This window comes from Protopterus annectens, chromosome 7.part0 (genome assembly GCF_019279795.1).
Source record: "Protopterus annectens isolate FY-2018-M chromosome 7.part0, PAN1.0, whole genome shotgun sequence".
Taxonomy (NCBI): domain Eukaryota; kingdom Metazoa; phylum Chordata; order Ceratodontiformes; family Protopteridae; genus Protopterus; species Protopterus annectens.
Genome location: NC_056739.1, coordinates 1,946,482,471 through 1,946,502,586, shown reverse-complemented (window position 1 = coordinate 1,946,502,586; position 20,116 = coordinate 1,946,482,471). Strand labels below are relative to the sequence as shown.

The following is a 20,116-nucleotide window of genomic DNA, read 5'->3' as shown; positions in this document are numbered from 1 at the left end:
GGAAGGCATACCCCGAGAGGTTTCTCCAACTGAATGATAGTGCACCCACTTTCCAAGCTAGTTCGTGGAATGTCCTGGTGCAAAATATCTGTAGTTGATGACTGAGGTGGGATGCAAAGAGGTCTATGTGAGGACATCCCCAGACTGCTGTAATCATCTTGAATATTTTGGTGTCCAGCATCCATTTGTGTGGGTCTGACAGGTTTCTGCTCAGACTGTCTGCCAGGAAGTTTTGCTTCCCTGGTAGAAACTGAGCTTGAAGGTCCAGTTTGCAAGCTAGAGCTGTGTTCCATAGATTCATGGCTAGTCTGCAAAGGGGATAGGAATGAGATCCCCCTTGCTTGTTTATGTACCACATAACTGTGGTGTTGTCTGTCCGTATCAGTAGTTGTCCTGGATGTAGAAGATTCCTGAAGGCCAATAGAGCCTTCTGAACGGCTAACATTTCCTTTAAATTGATATGCAGGAGCTTCTGATCCTTTGTCCAAAGGCCCTGCAGACAGTTGCCCTGAAAATGGGCTCCCCATGCATAATCTGAGGCATCCGTGGTTAGTATCTGAGTGGCTGGAGGCAGACTGAAGGGTTTTCCTTTGTTTAGAGTACATGCCTTGGACCACCAAAGGAATTCCTTTTGAAGACAAGGCAGGACGGTAATCTGTATGTCTAAACTGTGGCAATGCTGAGACCATACACTTTTTAGGTGCCACTGTATTTTCCTCATATGTAGTCTTGCATATGGTACGAGAAGGATGCAGGAGGCCATGTAACCCAAAGCCTGCAGGAATTTCCTTGCAGATAGCTGAGTTAATGTTGCCAAGGTTTTGAAAGTTGAAGCCAGCTGTAATTGTTTTTCATATGTCAGAAATGCCATCTGGGTTGTTGTGTTGAGAAGAGCACCCAGAAAAGTTATCTGTTGTGAGGGTGTCAAATTTGACTTTTTTATGTTTACAGTGAATCCCAAGAACTTGAGAAGATTCTAAACAAATTCTAGATGCTGGAGTAAGACATACTTGCTGTCTGCCTGAATAAGACAGTCGTCCAGATAAGGGTAAATTTGAATTCCCTTGAGTCTGCAATAAGCTACTACTGGAGCCAGGCATTTGGTGAAGACCCTGGGCGCAGTAGACAATCCAAAGGGCAGCGCAGAGAATTGAAAGTGCCTCGATCCGGCCTTGAACCTGAGGTATTTTCTGCATTTTTGCCTGATGGGAATGTGTAAATATGCCTCCTTTAAATCTAAAGTTACCATCCATGCATTTTTGGTCAGCACTGGAAGCAGCTGCTGCAGAGTAAGCATCTTGAATTTTGGTATCTCGAGAAAAGTGTTCAAGACTGACAGATCCAGAATGGGTCTCCATGAATTTTGCTTTCTGGGGACTAGAAAGAGCCTTGAGTATAAACCTTGTCCTATCTCTGAAAGTGGAACCAGTTCTATGGCTTTCATAGCCAAGACAGCTTCCACCTGGTTTAAGGCCTCTAACCATTGATGTTTTGGAAGATCCGGCCATCCGCTTGGTCTTGGTAGGGTATGAAAATGGAATTTGTAACCTCTTGAAACCACATCCAGAACCCACTTGTCTTGGGTTATATGAGTCCAATTTAGGTGAAAAAGAGAAAGTTTTCCTCCGAGAGGGGCTTCCAGGCAAGAAGTTCCTGCAGCCCAACAGAGGGAGTCATTGAGTCTGTTTTCTATGAGCTTGCGACCTGTCCTCTCCTCCCCTAGGGGTGAAAGCAGTCCACTGTCTTGGTCTATAAGAGGCTTGTGTTTGACGCCTTCCTCGGGAGCGTCTGTATCTACCCCTCTGAGGCCTGTCAGAATTGAGAAAGGACCAGTTTTTAGTAGGCCAATTCCTACTAAATCTGGGTGGCTGTACTTGTAAGAATTCTTTAACCGTTTGCATGGATTTTGCCTTGTCCTCCATCTTCTTTATCACCTCTTCGGCTTTAGATCCAAACAAAACATTATGCTGAACAGGAGCATCCAATAATTTAGCTTTTACTTGATCTGGCAAGTTTTGTTCCTTTAACCAAGCATGCCTTCTAATGACTGTGCCAGAGGCAGCAGCCCTACAAGAAGCCTCCAAGGCATCAAATCCACAGTGTAAACCATGCTTCCCAACTTGTTCAGTGGCATGCATTAAGTTATGTAATTCCTTATCATCTGCACAGGCGGAAATGGAAGTTAACTTTTGTTTTAAAACAGACAGAAGAAATTGCTGGTATTTCAGCATATGAAACTGACAGTTTAAAGCCCTAATAGATAAAGTAGCAGAAGTGTACACTTTTTTGCCCCATCTTTCTAAAGATCTGGAATCCTTCTCAGTGGGAATGGGGTTTTTAGCAGAAGCGGCCTTAACCCCCTTAGGACCCTGAAAATTGGTTTCAGGATCAGCAGTAGGATTCTTGTATAAAAACTGGTGGGAATCAGGAACCCTATAATATCTGTCTGGCTTAACAGGAGCTGGAGGAAAAGAGTCAGGAGTTAAGTTAGCCTCCGAAAAAGCATCATCCACAATATCCAAAATAGGAGGAATAGCCAGGGGTCTATGTTGGGGAAGAAGAATAAAATCCCTAAGTCTTTTCTTAGATTCCGAGTACTCCTGTCCTTCCCAGTGAAAATGTTCCCTCATTTCATGCAAAGTTTCCCCAAAAGAGAAATCCTCAGGGGGAGAAGCTGAAGGAATGGATTCCTCAGCATCAGAATCCTCATAAGGAGGGAAAGAATATTCCTGGTCAGAAGAAGAAACTGAAGAAACAGAAGCCTGATCAGAGGAGTCATAATACACTTCCTGCCTTGGCCTTTTATCTGGAGGGGGATGTGAATCCCTAATCATAGTAAGTAAGTCTTCAGCCATCTTGAGTAACTGTTTCTGAGACTTGGGTGCCGGATCAGAAGAGGCCTGGGCTGCAGTCTATGATTTGGAAGGAGTCTTTGGCTTTGCCTTCATTAGAAGCTGAGTAGGCCTGAAAACCCCTTCGGAAGCCGGTACCTGCACAGCGGCTCCGGACCCATCCGAAGGAGCATTGTCCGAAGGTCCTGCAACAGAAATATTCAAAGGCCTAGTTGGCTCCTCGTGGGAGTCCATTTCGGCCATCGGTTCCGAAATGGCCGACGACAGGGGCTGCAAAAGTGCCTCACTGACGACGGCCGAACCTGAAGCTGGCTCTGCTTGTACAATATCGTCTGATTTGGACCTCGGAGGCCTGTCTTTATCCTTGCGTCGTTTGTGAACTTCGGTAGCCGGAACCGTATCCGACGACATTTTGTAATTAAAACGCCTACCGAAGTAATGAAATGCAAAATCGTACCTTTGTTTAATTGCATGTTGATTGAATCTAGCATAAAACCAACAACTAGCTACGTCGTGGTCAAGGCCCAAGCAAGGAATACAGTAAGAATGAAAATCCTTATGAGGTATTTGCTTCCCACATGAAATACAATTATTAACTTTTTCTGACATCGGACTGGAGCAAGAAAAAAGTTTCCCCAATGGGGCACTTAGATTTGAGTAGGAGAAGAAAGTCTTCGGACTGAAGTACGTTTAGAAAAAATTGTCAGGAGTCAGCCGACCGGCACTTGCGAACTGCTATCACCGCATGGCAAGAAAGACTGGAGAACATGGCGTCGGCTGTCAGCTTTGTACTCCTGGTGCTCTGACGTCAGGGAGAATGGCTGAGCAGCCGACGCCGGACCCAGACTTTGGGATTCTGGCCGACCGAGGACTGCCTGCTGGCAGGGGAGAACCCTACAGTCATGACTGCAACAGTGAAACATGATGAACATCTGATCTAATATGTCCCCACAACGTCTGTCTGTGACATCAGTGAAATTACGGATGGCAGCCGCAACGTCACACATACTGTCAGTCATGGCTGTGCGACATGCTGTCAGCTCCCTCAAACCCTGTCTGGTGTACCGCTCCATACGTGACTGTGCCAGCATGACAGCCCGAAACACAGCTGAGGTTGTAAGACCTCTGTGGGCACGTCTGACAGGGGCAGTAACGCCCACAGATGCTCCCACGAGAACCCCTGGACATATGTCTGTGTGGTACCATCTCAGGGCCATGCCCATGGCTGCTGTGTGGGGAAGCATGTGCCACAGATACCACATTACCCTGGTCAATGCCCACTGTATCCTGTCCATCACCTAGGGACATTGGTGACAAAGGGTGTATTGGCAGGATGACTGTGCGCATTGATGGGGTTGACAGTTGTGTACTGTCAATTGGATGACCAATGACGGACCCTGGCACACCTTCCTGTGCCATTACACAGATGTCATCATTATCAGTACCCGTGGCACCTGATTCAGGCTCCCTGCTGCATGACACCAGAGCAGCACCAGAACCTGTGGGAGGGAAACAGGAACTACTGACCTGTATCATACACAGTTTACAATGTCTACACAATGTTACCAGTGATGCACAGGTGCACACATGCACACATGCACAGGTGCACACATGCACAAATGCACACATGCACAGGTGCACAGGTGCACACACGCACACATGCACAGGTGCACACATGCACATGTGCACACATGCACAGGTGCACACATGCACACAGTTGCACAGTTGCACACTACTCAGTATGCGAGACATCAACACACAGACACAGACACACCTGCATGCATACACAGAGCACTACTAAGTGAGCCTAATATTACTATTACTATCAAGACTATTAAAGGTATTGTTAATACACACTCACCAGCATGGATAGGCTGCATTGCTGTTACACCGGAGGGACCTGCAGAAGTGGGGAAATTAATGTCAGTGGGCACAACTGTGCCATTGTTACTGAGTATGATACAGGTCAGTAGTACAACAGTTGCCTTTCACAGGTCAGCTGCTGATATTGAGAATATCACACTTGCACATTAAATACTATGATGACAGCTACAAACCAAGGACACACCTCACACATGCATTAACTACCAGTGTACACAACAGTTAACTATACATATGGCATATTACCTGCACACTCATAGTCTTGGTGCTGTGTGTCTCCAGCCTCCATCATAATGCAGGTCTGCTGCTGTTGTTGTTGTTGGTGGGCAGGAGCCACAACACTTACGAGTAGTCCCTCCAGTCTGGTGAGTAGGGGATGTGTAGCCACCCCACCACCTGTGGCAACCTGTTGCCTGTGGATATCCGACGCACACTGACGGACATTTCTGATTAAATCACTGCAGTGATGTCGTACCTGCTCATATGTCCTATTATGCGTGCCTATGTCATTTACCCAACGGACCAGGTCTTGCCACAGTGCAGCCCTCTCCTGCTGATTCTGGCTGGTGCGGGAAAAGAGTATTGCATAATCCCACACCAGGCTCTGGTGTATTTCCTCATCCTCAGCTGCAGAGTATGCTGGATTGCGCTGGTGAGCCATGGTCCTGAAAAAGGAAATAACATGATATCAGCAAAATATGCCAGCAGAATTTGGCACCCATACTACACATGCTACTCGACTGTTGTGATACAACATATCTCACATATATAGCATCTGTCTGTCTATTGGTGGATACACATGTAAATGGCCAGGTATCAGTGCTCAGCCAACAACTGTGCAACAGTACCTGGCACACTCCATATGACATACTACCAAACCCCAGCAGTCAGAACACTGATTCAGGTCCAAAGCACATCCTCACTCTGGGGGTTTGTATCGAGGTACTTTATGGAGTACATCATCAACTACTGTGATCTGACCACAAACTAATTGCCCTGGATATACATATCCCACCTCCACCACCAGCACAAACAACTACAGTGAATAACATTTCAAATGCAAACTTTACACTTCGTAACACTGAGATGGTATCCTTTAAGCCCACTAGGCCAGTGGAAGACACAACCCACAATGCTGACTCCTTCACAAATTATTTCTACGGACATCTCCGAGAATGCATGGATCATGCAATCCCATATAAGACCAAGACACTCTCCACAAAGGGAAAGCATCCTGTCTGGTGGACCCCAGCCATAGACAGATTGTATAACAAAAGATGGAAGCTACTGCAAGACAGAGCATAATTCCATAAAGGGAAGGCATGTCTGATCAGCACTAGTAAAGAGCTATTTTCTCTCATACAAACATCCATGGGCAACTTTGAGAGGGAAATCACGGCGACACTACAGATAACCACAAGGCCTTCTTCAGTTATGTTAGAAACCTGGTCAGAAACCCTCCAATATGCTCATAGTTAGTACACAGCAACAAATAATTCACTGAACTCACAGATATTGGCAACATTGTGGCAGACAGGTTCAGTGCAAGTTTCCCCCTCCCTCTCCCCCAAACTAAGACATACTTATCCCAGCTGAATGTAACCTCCCTGTCATCACAGATGTCCAGGTGAGAGCCGCCCTCAGAAAAGCAGAAAACACAGCATCAATGGGACCTGATGGTATCCCCAGTTGCATGCTACATGAACTCCAAGAGGAGCTAAACACACATATAAAAGTGCTATGTAACACTAGCCTGACTACAGGATATGTACCTGTACACTGGCATACAGCAGCAGTGGTTCCACTCCACGAAGGAGGCACCTCTACATACCAATACAATACAACACAATACAATACATTACAATACAATACAATATGCTATTGCCCCTGAGACTACAGCAGCATGCTGTTCTGCTACCCTGACCATTTTGGCACATGTGATGTGATGGTATCTGCTCCTGTCAAACAGTTACACAGGGTGACTCATATGGCATATTACCTATCTAACTAACATTCAGCAGGGATATGTGTGACATGTACTCATGGGGAGTCTTGCTTCTTAACGCTGTGTGGTTTATTGCAGGGTATGTCTTCTCTGTGGGTAGGAACCTGTACCTCCGCCATGTGCTCTCTACTGCGGTGTCAAGGACGACACACAGCAGTCATTTAGATTGTGGATGGTGTGAGATGTTACTATGGTTGTTGGACATCTGTCATGGGTGTGACTTAAGTATGTAAATCCAGGAGTGGTAACCTCTATGTGCGTAGTATGTGTGTACTCTGTGGTGTTGTCAGTCACTGTGCATTGGTAATGTGTTTGAGTGCATTGTCACAGTGTTGTACATGTCACTGTGTCCTTCTCCATATCTGTAGCTGTCATGTGAGGTACATACTGTGGCAGCCATTGTGTGGTGTGGAGGGGTACACTGACCTACATGTCCATAGCTGACACACCATGTCTGATGACACATACCATGTGCAGGTATTCCAGGAATAGTGTGCCACTGTGACTATCATTGGGGGGACTATTGTACACATTTATGACCCTGTTCACCCCTGACACATGCAGTAGTGGGCAGCCAATCACATATCTGGTGGTTACTGGTGTAGGTGATGTGAAATGGGGTATGGTACTCCAGTTTTGACACTGGTGTTCACTCCATGCCTTTGTCACCAGGCACCTGTTGCAATACATCTGTACACATGTGCCTCACTCAGAATATATATACATCTCTCTCTCTCTCTCTCTATATATATATATATATGTATATATATATATATATATATGTATATATGTGTATATATGTGTATATATATATATATATATATATATATATATATATATATATATATATATATATATATATATATATATGTCTGTATACATATACACACATATATATATATATATATATATATATATATATATCGATGCACATATATTGCTATAGATATGGATAGGGGGGAGTGTGACAGAGGGGGTGAGAGTGACAGAGGGGGTGGGACAGGGGGAGTGTGAGATCGTCATATACAGTCATATCTGTAGATAGTCAGATCTGTCTGTCTATGTATATGTATTTACATATATCTATATCTGTATGTGTGTATTACATATATATGTTTCTACATATTCTATCTACATCTGTCTATGTATTCCTACATCCCTCTCTATGTATGTATACATATATGCATATTATATATATATACATACATACATATATTGACATACATACATATCCATATGATAGATAGGTATATCAACATGTTTGTTTACAAAACTGTATACACACACTAACATACTGCTAAACATACATAACTGTGAAACCTACTTTGTACATTGCACTACAACCTACATTCAACCTACATTGATATGTGCACATAGATGCCCTCACATACATATCTATGTACAGCCTTCACTGATACTTGCTGTATGTCCCCTGCCCTATGCACATCTTCATATACATATGGATACAGACCAATGACACATATGGAGGGTTCACAGTATGTAGACTTTTAAAGTATTACTCTACATTATCTGTGTTTGTGACAGCTGCTTGCGTTGCCGTTTGGTTTGGTGTCCTGTTGCTGCTCCAGTTGGCAGATGTCAGCTTTCAAGTGGGTTTTGATGACTGCTTTTGTGTATGTTTTTTCTCTCTCTCTCTCTCTCTCCCTACCTCCAGAGGGTGTAATGAAAGTATTGCATGTGTGGACTGGGAGTACAGCATGCTTTTGTAGGTATCTGCATATGTCCATGTGATGGCCTCTGCACCAATTGTTAGCCAGCATTTGCTAAGTGCATGCAGCCAGTTGTGTACTGATTGCAGTTCTCACTGTGATTCCAGGACAGTGCTATAAAAAGGTATGTGAGATAGGCGTAGCCCTTTCAGAGTTTAAGGGCAGGGACCATGCTGGTATGCTGTGGACACTGTTCTGTGAGTGTAAAGGTTAGTATCTCTCTCATATTTCTGGCTGTGTTGTAGATTAACATTTCTCCATTCATTTCTCCAGTTTCCTGTACTAAGTGTGTATGTACACTGACACCTAAGACTACTACTACTGTTAATGTGGGGGTGTGTGCTTTCCTGTGGGACATGTGGTGTAACTGGTATATAGCAGTGGCTCTTGCACTTTGTTGCTATGGCTTCAATATTTGCCCTTTACATTCACTACTTGTATGCCTGCTAGGTGTCTTGACTGTAGTGTGTTGCTGTGGCTTTCCTATTTTCCATGTACATTCACACCTTGGAATGCTTGCTATATCTGCTAGGGTGTTATTGCATGCAGTGTGGTCTGGCCATGGTGTGGGCCTTGACATCTATTAGGGTATTTGAATATGCTGCTGAGCAGGCCCCAGAGACTCTCAGGTGCATCTTTTATCTGCCTCATGGAATGGTACATATCAGTGGGGTACACCCATTAAATTGCCTGGTATTCTGCAGTTGTGACTGTGGGTTAGCACGAGCATATGTATTACTACACTATTTCCGACGTGCAAGTGGTGCATACTTTCAGTACTTCATAGTTACCATTGCATGTGTTGTAACACCTTTCTGCCTACTGTTTGTACATTTCACAGGGAGTCTGTGGGCCATCCCTGTAACTCAGTCACTGTTGCTATGTCTAGGCTCTTAACTAGTGAAATATGGCAGTGTCAGACCTCTCAAGTGTAGAGATATTTGCAGGATGTCCACATTTTTGCCTCATATTTTGGTCCATATCTTATAAACAGCTTTTTCTGGCAAATCACTCTGGGCTCAAGTCAAACTATAGTGACAAACATTTCAGTTTCAGACTTCATACCCTTCCAAACATCCAACATAATGCAAAACCTGTTACTCTCTCAACTGTCTAAGTTTGTTGGAGCAATATTTTGAATGTGTCCCTGTTTTTGGGCCTTTGCTCCACATTTTTTATTACTTAGTCCAGATGTGTTGCTGTAAGAGGTTGTGGGGTATGGGCAGTGATTATCCTGCTGTGAGTATGTGTGTGGCTTGCAAGGTGCTACAGTGACATTATTACCTACTAGCTACCAACTAGCATGGCTGTTTCTGTTCACACACTACTATTATAGAAATCCACTACATTTGACATGCTTTGTGTACTACACATCCTATATGCCCTTTACATTCATTCCTACTATTACATGATATATTTATTGTAGCACAATGTTCTTGTGTAACAGTCATGGCTTAGTGGTAAGTCATGCAGACTACTGTTTCCAAGGTCCTGGGTTCGGGACTGACAGTGGGATTTTATTTTGCTTTTGAGCAGACTACAGGCCTTGTCATTCAGAGTGACTAAGGCACTTTTAAGCAGTTGTAACCGGGTTAGCGCTGGTTTGCGCGGAGCTCACGCATGCGCACTGGCGTTCAGCTCCGCGCACACCCACTTACAACTGCTTAAAAGTGCTTATTCTTGCGCACACCCGCGCTAATTTCTTTGAAAGAAATGAAAATGGGGAGACAGGAAAGTGGTGAAAAAGGGGTCACAAAGAGGGCAAGACAGTAGGGAAACAAGCTCGGGTTTTGCAGGAGGGATGTAGGTAAGGCCCATAGCTGCCCATTTCTTCATCAGCAACAGCTGTGCATATGTTTGTAATTTGGTGTGACATTTGAAACCTTCCACCCCTGAGAGAGGTGTAAGGACAACAGTAATACTTGTTGTACAGCCAATTGTAATTGACAGTTTCCATGTCCAGCAGACATGTGTGCAAAATGGGCAGCTATGTATGGGGCGTAATTTTTTTGTGGGTAAAGAGTGCCCTTTTTTTTTTTTTCTCCAGGTGAGAGTGGTATGTCAGGTACAGGAAGTTGGTATAGCTGGGGAGTTAGGCTGGGTAGGTTAACAGACAAGACGCATACAGGGGCAGTGTATGACACATGTGGGGGGGGGGTTACACAATTGACGGGGACAGATGTTTGGATATCTAGAGCCCATGAGCCCACAGATGGCAACAGTGGTACTGATATCTCCACCCATGGGCAGTTGCCACTGTGCCTTCACTGCCCAGGATGGGGCTGTGCTGGGGGCTGTGTAGGCCAGGCAGCAGGCACGCCCGTTAGTTGTGCCACCCATGCCTCAAGCTGGAGTAGGGGCTCAAGAACAGCTTCCCGGATCTCCCTACGCATCGCAGTCTGAACATTACGGAGGGTGAGTGGATGTTCTCCTCCGGCCACACTTGCAGAGGGGGGACGAGCCCCATCCCCTGCAGCGCTTCCACCCGCAGGTGGCACAGGGCCACCGGAGGAGGGTCCGGCCTGGGCACTACTGCCAGGTGCACTCGCCAGCTGAGGAGGGAGAGGTGGGTCCGCTGGAACCCGCCTTCCCTGTTGTCCTATGTTTTGCATTATGTCATGACAGTTTGGGTTAGTAACGTACAATACCATTCACAATTAGTTGTAACAGCATGCATTAGTATTCCCATTAACCAAACGCCCAGATATTCAAACCATTGAACAGCAAGCATAACACATGCATATTTTGAACAGCAATACACAGTCTAACAACATGCAGGGTTGATTGATGGCAACAGGCCATCAGGTTTGGATGTATGAACAGGGCAGATGCATCAATGTACATGCAAATATGTATGAACCAACAGGACAAATGTCCAGGGGTGTTAATTGTGATTGCACACAACAATTTCACGTGGAATGGATTATATGTGGTTATAGGGTAGGGTGAAGAAAATTTAATTAACAACTTCAAATACCAATACATATGCTGTACATTTCTAATAGCTGCAGATATATACACACTACAGTTCTGCCTACTGTTTCCTATGTGATAACTACTTCAAGTTGGTGATAGGAATGTTACTGCTACATCAATATACATTTTCATTTTTATTCATACACATTCATATCTGGCTCTGTTCAGCTACATCATCCTGCTACATTTGCTTTATATAGCTATAGACAACTGTGGATGTTTGGTATTTCAGACAACCATACTATCTGCATATTGCAGACTGAGAGCAACATATCCAGATTTTGGGATACACATTCCAGCTGCGGTACCATTTTCAGCACGTTAGTGTTTGGTTCTGCCTGTCACATTCATTTCATTCTGTACTGACTGCAGTATACTGTATTCAGGAGTTAGTACTACTTTATTGGTGGATTCATAACCCTTTCTCACACTCTCTCACTTGTTTTATTTTTACAATTCAGGATGGTACTTAATTCTAGGCTTTATTGACATGTTTTACCTGTAGTTCTAACAATCCTTTACAACAGTCTCACTTCTGTCATGTTTCTGTATTTCAACAGGGATATATTTCACACATGTGTTTTACTCAGCTTCTGCAGCTGTACTTTTCAGCCTGCTGCAGGTTATGTACTATTATATTACAGGTGGGACATCTTTATTTCAGACTTGTTTCATTTTTATGTTTGGATTACAGGCTGCATCACACTTTTGTAATCAAGCAATACTTGCAAACCCTCTTACACTGTTACTTGCACATTTTATTAATTAGTGACTACACTGCACTCTTTTGCTGTCATACTTATATATTTATTTACAGTTACAGGGAGAGAATTACTGACCTGCCTGGTGGCGCAACTGTGCCAGCCTATCGCCACAGGCTCTACGGTTCGCAGAACGGACACCTGCAGCTGTAGTATAAATAAAGTAATATTGGAATACACATCTCCATAATATCAGCTAGGTTAATTTCTTACATAAATAATTAGATGTAACTTACTCAGTAGTGGGGCATTGGGCATTTGCCGGGCCTCCTGGATCCAACGGTACAGTTGGTCCTGCTTCCATCTCTTCAGGTCCGCATGGTGGTGACGGACCTGCTCACCAGTCCTTGGTATCCCTGTGGCACTGGTGAGATCATGAGCCAACCGGTTCCACACCTCAGCCCTACATGCTCCCCACAGGACCTGGCCCTGCATGAGTTGGGCCTCATGATTGTGGACAAGGAGCCAAACCATATATTTGGACTCCTCAACGCCCCACCTCTGTGCTCGAAAGCAACTACCCTCACCTACACCTGACATTCTGGCTGCAAGTCGGTTCTACAATCGGTTATGCTGTGTATTCCCGCCTATGGGGCTTATATATGCCATTTTTCCCGCACTTATCTGTGATTGGCCAATTTGGAATTGTATCAGCTTTACAAAACCTGCTTTGTCATGCTCCTCTTTCTATTCATTCCTATATATATATATATATATATATATATATATATATGCTATTACTGCACTTCTAAGTGCAACTGTCATGGCTTAGTGGTTCAGTACCTTGACTATGGTGCATGGTATCCTGGGTTCGAACCTGGCCACTGCTTTTTATATTTTATGACTGTCTACATAGGCTAGGAGGTGTGTCTGTGTAAAGGCAGTTTTATTACAGCTTGCTCAACGTTGCCCGTCGGTTAGCTTGTTGGCACGGCGAGCAGCTCTGCGCAAATGGGGTACGCTGGTTTACGCGTCATTTGGCTGTCAGCACGCATATTGCACTCAGCTCAGCTATGGGCACACAGTTTCAGCGTGTTAAACCACTGCTCACCTACGGGCACTCATTTTACACCTGTTAAACCACTGCTCACCTACGGGCAGATGTACTCAACTTGTTAGACTGTAGCTCAGCTATAGGCACATCTGACATTTTTTTTTTTTTTTTTATTTTATTATCTTACATTTCTTCAAAATATATGGCCCATTTCATTACATTTTACATAAAATATACTTTTATATGTGTACATATATGTCAGGGATTTGTTTCGTGCTTATTTCACTAAAAATAAAAATTGATGTTAGGGGGGGCTCGAACCACGACTGCCTGCTCTTCAGCCGACGTCTCTACCGCTATGCTATTGCTTCTTGGCTTACTTTGCATATTTAGTTCTTATACGCTTTTCCACTGACTGCTAACGGTAGCTAAGCTACGGGCACGCCCGCGCAAACGAGTGCACTCACGGGCAAACATCTTTACAATTTAAAAAAAAATTTTAAGATGTTCATTTGTACATTTTATGTTCGTAGTCTGTGGGGGCATGTGTTGTGTTTATTCACATTTACACGGGCTCTGTCGTGGGGGTTTACTTTCAGGACTTTTACTCTTCTGGGGGCGTGTCCGTTTGCAGGGCTCGGCCTACGGTCACGCCCCCTACTGACTTCCACGGACCGTGTTAGCCTTAGGTGTGATTCAGCATGCCCTCATGCATATGCATGACATGTTGACATCACACCGTTTAACTGCAGCCTCCGTGTAAGCCTTGTAACTCTTACACAGAGGCTTCGTGAATCCTGCCCATTATATTTGCTGCCTCTCTGTATAGGGTGTTCAAGAACTTCTCTCTCCTTTTGTATGTGTGTATGGTTTATGTACTATAAATGGGCAGTGCAGTGGTGAACACTGTCACCTCACAGCAAGAAGTTCTCCGGTTTGATTCTCAGCTGGGGATGCCTTCTGTGCAGAGTCTGCATATCCTTCCTGTGTTCATGTGGGTTTCCTCTGGGTACTCCGGTTTCCTCCCACATTCCAAAGACATGCATCTGGACCATTTCTACCTGGGCCTCCACTGAAAATAGGTTTCATCCTAGTCGGACTTTCCAGATCAACAAATGCTAAAAATAAAATAATAAAAAAATAAGACTTCTGTACCATCATTATACATCTGAAAGATCTGGATAGAATATTTGATTAAAATGTGCAATCATTTCCAAAAACAACTGCTCTCTTCCCTAAATTTGTATGAAGACTTTTCCATTAGTAACAAAAAGTACAGTTGTGTAAAAATTTACCATAGCAGTAGATCCAACTGAGTGATCACTTTCACAGTATTACTAACAGATGAGATATCCTGTCAAATAAAGCCGTACATATGACCTGCATACCAAAGCCTGGGCACCCTCTTCTCACACTGTACTTCAGACATACAACTTCATTCTGAAGGAGGCAGAAGTAAAAAAGGGACGCATGGGTGTGAATTATCTCATAACTTTCTTTTTTTTTTTAATTTTTATTTATCTATTTATTTTTTACCTCAGGACTTTCTTGTCCCATACCAAGGAACTGAAGTGGTAGTAGAGACAACTATATACATATGTATAAGTCAAAAGGAGGCTAAAAATAAGAATCCACCTTGGTCCAAAAGAATAAAAAATGTGGGAAAGGAGGGAGGGATGTAATACTGCAACACTGATGAGCTGGACACTACTGTTATATTACATTTTTACACAACTGTACTGAGTCCGTCCTTGGATCACTGTTGCAGTATTACTAACAGGCGGGACACTCCAAACGCTGTCTATGAAGACAAGGGGGTGGAGGTAGGCTGAGCTAAGCTACAGTCCAAAAGACCTTGAAGCATGGACTTTGCAAACCCCAACCTCGTCCTAGAGAGTATATCAATACTGTAATGTTAAGTGAAAGTAGCTGCTTCAAGGATAGATCTAGAAATCATACCTTTGAAGGAAGCCCCAGAAGAAACTACAGCTCTAGTGGAATGTGGTTTAACTGGAGCTTGAAGTTGCTTGCCATGGAAAAACTGCTAAAGGAAATAGCTCTAGAAATCCAATTACAAACTACTTGGAAATAGGAGAACCCAAGTTCTTGTCTTGGAAAGATAAAAAAAAAAAAAAAAAAAGCTGGTCAGATTTCCTGATTTTGTTTTACCTAAATAAGATGTGAACTGTCTATGTAAATTTACAGAAAACAAGATCCTCTCTCCTTTATTCTTATGAGAAGGAAAAAAATGGTTGGCAAACTTATGGTCTGCTTCAAAGAGATCTCATTAACAACCTTAGGCATAAAGGATGGGTCAGTCCGAAAAGGAACCCTATCCTTACGGAAAATGAGACAGGGTGGAATGGCCATCAATACTTGCAGTTCTGATTCCCTTTTAGCAGAAATCAAAGCTATCAATAGCACCATTTTTCAAGTACCAAATTTGTGAGATGAAGATATAGCAAACTTAACAGGAGAAAGTTTAAGCTTTTCTATGACAAAGTTCAGATCTCAAGATGGGGGATGGCTGTCATTGGTGGTCTGAAGTATAGGATGTTTTTCAAAATATGTCTGACCTCAAATAGAGATGGAAGTAGTGGATCCAGAGGGAGGTAACCAGAGATAAGTGAGAGATGTGCTTTGATACAAGAGAATGCTAGTCCAGCATTGAACAGCTGACACAAACAATCCAGAATGTTAGGAATACTCAGTTGATAAGAGTCCTGACTCATTTTGTGGCATCATAAGGAAAATCGTTTCCATTTAGAAACATATTTCCTTGTACTTGGTCTTCTAGGTTCTTTTAAAACCTTAAGTATGTCCTCAGAAAAAGGGTGTCTAAAAGGGATCAAAATTCTATCACGTAAGAAGTCAGACTCAAGGTCTATAAGTTGGGGTAAATTAAAAAGCATGTGTTCTGTGTGAGCAAGTCTATCCTGCGAGGTAACTTGTGATGACTGCCCCTAATCAAGTGGAAGAGAAGGGGAAACCAATGATGTCTGGGCCAAAAAGGAGTCACCAACAAGACTTTTGGCTTGTCCTTCTTGATTTTGAAAAGGGATCAGAAAAAGATGGTGATAAGCATTGAGGAATCTCCCTTTCCAAGGAAAAGGCATGGCATCCATTCTCCAGGCCTGAGGGTGTGGTATTCTTTAAGAGAATAGCTTGAGCAATCTGCTGTGTATGGAGGCAAAAAGATATATCTGGGGAGTATACCAATAATGGACAATGCTCAGAAAGACCTTTATTTTGCCCTCTTGAGAGTCTGCTAGAAAATACACAGATTGAAGAAAGAACTTGTGCTGAATCTTGGTGTCCAAAGAAATTAAAGCTATTCTGTAGAGGCAGTAAAACTTGGTACCTTCCTGGTTATGTACAACATATCCATGGTGCTGTCTGTGTAAATCTAAAGAGGACCTGGGGTCCAGAGATAATGTAGGGACTGAAAACCTAATATATGTGCCTTCATTTCCTTTATGTTTATGTGGTCCTTCTTTCTTCTGGTGAACAAACCCTCGGACTCTGATGTTCATGGAACAAGGTCCCCACACCAGATCTGAAGCATCCATGAACAGTTCTTGGCAACGGGAACCAAAAAAGGCACTCCTGGATTGAGTAAAATCTGGTTGATCCATCACAGAAAGACTTTCTTGATTAAGGGCATGAGAGGAATTGGGAAGATTAACGAGTGGCAATGCCGACAGTGGCGGCTGGTGTCTTCAAATCAAAGGGGGACTGCAGGAGACAGCTGAATGGGTGGGGTCAATGGGAATGGGTGTGGACAACTAGAAAGTGGAGGAGCTATGCTCAAAACCACAAAAACTGTAACTTAAATTAAATACTCTGCCCTGGGTGCCAAACCATCATTATGAGAATCCAATCAAGACAAAATGAAGTGTAAAAGAAAAAACATATTTCAATCCATTGGCTGCATGACAGCTTACTTAATATCTAGATGGAAACACAAAGGTTGTGAGGTATGAAAAAATGAATTACTTCTTAAATACATTACTGGAATGCTAGTCAAAATCGAGTATAAGAATAACAAGCAGCACTCAACTCAAACCACTTCTCCTTGTACTCCAGTTCTAATTATAATTTATATTCAGCTTTATTAAAGTACCAAGTAACATGCTGAAAGTAGCAATCTCTGTGATACCCCCACCTGTAAAAATGTTTCTTATCCAAAAAAGACCTGCTGCCTGACAACAACTATCTACTTGTTTCATGGGGAAAACATGATCAAAATAAAAAATGAAAAGCAAACAGGAAAACAAGCTCACCATACATTGCTTAAAGGATTACTGCACAGGATATAGACCACACATGATAGATTGGCATTCTGTTTAGTTTGCAGGTAAAGCCTGTAATGAGCTCTTATAATAATGTAATCCTGTCCTTTATTACAAATACTGTCATATGCATTTCAATACCCAAGGCTTATATGTTATCTAGTTATGTAAGTATTCTCTGGCAACAACAGAAAGGCTTTCAATGTTGGCAATTCTTTAACAGTATGCTTATTAAAACTTACTTGCATCTTACAATCTCAGACAAGCTTACCAGATGGTCATTAAAGCACTGCTACTTAATCACAGAGCAACAGGCACTTTCTGAATAATAAGCATAAGTCAACAGTATAAAAATATGACAGAAACCAGAACATTCTGCAAAATCAAGGACAGATGAAAAGCCATTGTAGTACTTGTGTCTACCTTGGATGGGGGGATATTCTGCACATTTACACTGCATAACTGCTCCTTGCCTTGCTTGGACACATCCAGAGTCACTACAAGGGGGAGTGGGGTGCAACAAGTATGTCACAATTTGAAATGTCTCTGGCTGACTCCGATGGCCCTGACACATTTGTCATACCTCTCAACCTCAGAGCAAGAAATCTGGACAAAGCCATACATAGAAGTGGGATAAAGGTCCAAAAATAAGGACAATTTTTAAATATTGCTCTTATAAACTTAGAAAGATAATAGAATAGTATGTCTTGCATTAGTATGAATTTTCTGAAGGGTATGAAATCTGAAACTGAAATGTCTGTCATTATTTTCTAACTTCAGTCTTTAATGATTTGCCACTAATTTGCCCAAAAAAACCCACAATTTTATGAAAAATGGACCAAAAATGTGACTCAAAATATAAAATAGCCACACAATACAGGTGGGAACCTGTCAAAGAAGGGACACTTTTTAATATTAGTACTGCTAACTTGAGCAGCTGACAAAATAAAAGAATCTACATGCATTTCTGAAATAAAAGTAATCTATAACTGATTATTACAGTTATTTATTAATTGTAAACCCTCCATATTTTCTTCCAAAATTGCCATTTTGCGGAGGGTTTATTAGGGAAAGAGCAACATTTTGAGCCAAAATTGGGGACAGTTGAGAGGTTTGGATATGCCTAATTCCATAAGGGAATGTATTTGCATGTACCTCTCAACCTGTTAATGCAGGAAATCTGGACAAGGCCAAATATATTGGGGGAACATATAAACAGTACTAAACATTGCTCTTGTATAAACTGAGACAGTTGATTGAATAACAAGTCTGCTTTAGCATGCATTTTTCTGAAGGTTATGAAGTCTGAAACTCAGTGTCTGTCATTATTTAGTGACTTAATTCCTAAGTGGTTTGACAGAAAACCACAAATTTTATGAGGAACAAACAAAAAATAAGAAGCAAAAATCTATTCATTCTGCAAAAATCTGGATAGTTGAGAGGTATAGTTCAGCCGGGGCTGTCTTTGAGTTTGCTGCCCTTCCCCCCTCACAAAATCATGGTCGAATGGAGCTTCCCCCCTACAGCCATTCCAATGAACCATTACTTGGCTATTTCACCCCATTTACCATAAACACTAATGTGCATACTGGTTTACTTCTGCAATGATTTGGACTTCATTTAAAAGATTTATTTTGCATTTTACAGTGCAAACACTAATATATATATATATATATATATATATATATATATATATATATATATATATCTGCTAAACAAAGCAATGCAGTCTCACAATGAGAACAGACTTAACATTAAAACTTCTCTGCCCTTGAAAAGTCACAATCACTGAAACAGCATTGAAACCCACATTCAAAGAAAATACATTTTGCCAGTGGCAGATTAACTTTAGGTTTGGGCTGTTTTCAAATCACAGGCCCCTTGCACATGAAACATACACATGCTCTTTCATACACCTTCCTGATTGTATTACATTATATTCCTTGAACAATACAGTACAGTTTTAGAGGGTGTTTTAAATTTATTGTTTTGAAATTTTTCCAGTAAACAATGAAACAAAATGCATGCACCAGTAATGACAAAACTGCCCAATTCAGAACATTTCCATCATAAAAGTCTACTCAAACTTCTACAGTCCACCAGTATCAGTACATATGCACAATCTCTGAAGAAGTAAAAGTCATCTAAATAATTCCACATTAAAGAGATCTGTAACCAATGAAGAGGTTGCTGCTAGCAAACAACTTTGTATTTTACTGTTTCATCAACAAATACAGTGCCTGTTACCCTTGAGGAATACATTGCCTATCTTACACTAAAAAAAAATGATAAGCTAGCAATATTGCAACAGGGCATGGATGGCAAACTGATAACAGGTTCATAGTTACTAGGTATCTTCGCCAAAAAGGAGTGCAGCATGCACCTCTTTTGCAACACAGTACAGTATCAGCAATGCATCTATCTACTGTGGACGTAGAACCCAAAGCCTTCTGCATCAAAAGCAAGTATACTACCCATTGTGCTATTAACAATGCAAGCAGACTCAGCATAAGCAGCACTAAACTTTTGCTCCCCTGCAGCTCTCACCTAATTGTAAAATCTACTCACTCGGTTGTACCTCTGAACTTTGCAGCACAAAGAAATCTGGAAAAAGTCAAAGTTTAT

At 42.4% G+C, this 20,116-nt stretch overlaps 1 protein-coding gene across 1 annotated transcript in view; it reads right to left on the bottom strand.

The window, feature by feature from the left end:
* Positions 1 to 20,116, bottom strand: part of LOC122806204 (A-kinase anchor protein 13-like) — a 1,047,516-nt gene that overhangs the window by 655,120 nt on the left and 372,280 nt on the right. The gene's annotated exons all lie outside the window — the stretch shown is intronic.